This window comes from Lutra lutra, chromosome 2, assembly GCF_902655055.1.
Source record: "Lutra lutra chromosome 2, mLutLut1.2, whole genome shotgun sequence".
Classification (NCBI taxonomy): domain Eukaryota; kingdom Metazoa; phylum Chordata; class Mammalia; order Carnivora; family Mustelidae; genus Lutra; species Lutra lutra.
In genome coordinates, this window is record NC_062279.1 from 86,602,168 (window position 1) to 86,603,928 (window position 1,761).

Genomic DNA, 1,761 nt, shown 5'->3' on the forward strand with positions numbered 1-1,761 from the left:
TGCATCTAAAAAGTCATCATCATACCCAAAGTCATCTAGGTTTCTTCTAATGCTATCTTCTCGAAGTTTTGTAGTTTTGCATTTTACATTTAGGCCTGTGATCCATTCTGAGTTAATTTTTGTGAAGGGTGTAAGGTCGGTGTCTGGATTCTTTTTTTTTTTTTTTCCATGTGGGTGTCCAGTTGTTCTAGCACCATTTGTTGAAAAGACTGTCTTTGCTCCATTGTACAGCCTTTGCTCCTTTGTCAAAGATGTAGACTCTGTTCATGTGGGTCTATTTCCAAGCTCTGTATTTTGTTGTAGTGGTCTATTTGTCTATTCTTTTATCAATACCCTACTGTCTTGATTACTGTAGCTTTCTGGTAAGTTGGTTTTGTTGTTGTTGTTGTTTGTTTTTGTTTTTGTTTAGTGGCAGAAAGACAGACTTTATTGAGTCTTTTAGCCCTCATTTTCCTTCTCCTGCACGGTCTTGGCTTCCCAGGGACCCCTGTTCTGGCAGGCAGCAATAAGACCCACTTTGTGGCCAACAGGAGCATCTCTGTGGATAGTAGAGAGTTTACCAATGTGCTGATGGTTGCCCCTTCTGAAAGGATGCTCCACAGGTTTCATAGCCATGGCCCACATGTGTGGCCAGCAATTCCTCTCAGCTAGCTTTCAGAATGGCCTTGTCAGTGCCGCCACTTCCAGCCACCACACCAACCATAGCTCTCTTGGCTGAAGAAAAAACCTCCTTTGAACCAAAAGGGCAGCTTCACGTGGGTCTTCTTGGTGTCAGGGTTGTGAGAAATGACAGCAGTATTTCTTCCAGAGGCTCAGGCCAACTTGCCCCAGTCACCAGTCTTCTCCTCCAGCAACACATAATGATGCCCACCAGGAGTACATTGCCCGTGTTGAGCTGGTTCATCTTGCCACAGTAAATGAACTGGCTGGTGTGGATGACCTTGGCGACCATGAACAGCTCCCTCCACTTCTTAAACCAGTATAGATCTCAGAAAACTACCTCGGTGAGTGGCACACCCCAGCCTGGATCATGAATGATGTTCTTCATGATGCCCTTGATGTAGCTTGACCACTCTGCAAAGTCCACAGTGCACAGACAGGCAGAGCTTCCTGTGGGTGTAGAACACTGAGCTGGTACCTTTTCTCTACCTCCAGAATTCTGGCTCATGGTGGTAGCCTACTGACAAGCACAGTTGGAAGAGCTCTAGTAAGTTTTGAAGTTAGGTAGTGTCAGTCCTTTGACTTTCTTCTTCTCCTTCATTATTGTGTTGGATGTCTGGGTTTTTTGCTTCTCCATATAAATGTTAGAATCAGTCTGTCAATATCCACAAAATAACTTGCTGGGAACCTGACTGGAGTTGCAGAGAATCTATAGATCAAGTTGGGTTAAACTGATACCATCACAATATTGATCTTGCTGTCCATGAACATGAAAATGTATCTTCATTTATTTAGTTCTCTGATTTTGTTCGTCAGAGTTCTGTAATTTTCCAAATATAAATCTTGTACATAGTTTGTTAGATTGATACTGATGTATTTCATTCTTTGAGTGCTAAAGTAAATGGCATTATATTTTTAATTTCAAATTTCGTTTGTTCATTGCTAGTGTATGGGAAGCAATTCACTTTTGCATATTAACCTTGTACTGTGTAACCTTGCTATATAGCCACTTGCTATAACCACTTATTCCAGGGGTTTTTGTCAATTCTTTCAAATTTTCTAAACAGATGATCATGTGATCTATGAAGACAGAATTATTTC

At 41.6% G+C, this 1,761-nt stretch overlaps 1 pseudogene; it reads right to left on the reverse strand.

Annotated features, from left to right (window-relative positions):
• Nucleotides 1-438: 438 nt before the first annotated feature.
• On the reverse strand, nucleotides 439-1,168 carry LOC125094099 (60S ribosomal protein L8-like; annotated as a pseudogene).
• Nucleotides 1,169-1,761: the final 593 nt, after the last annotated feature.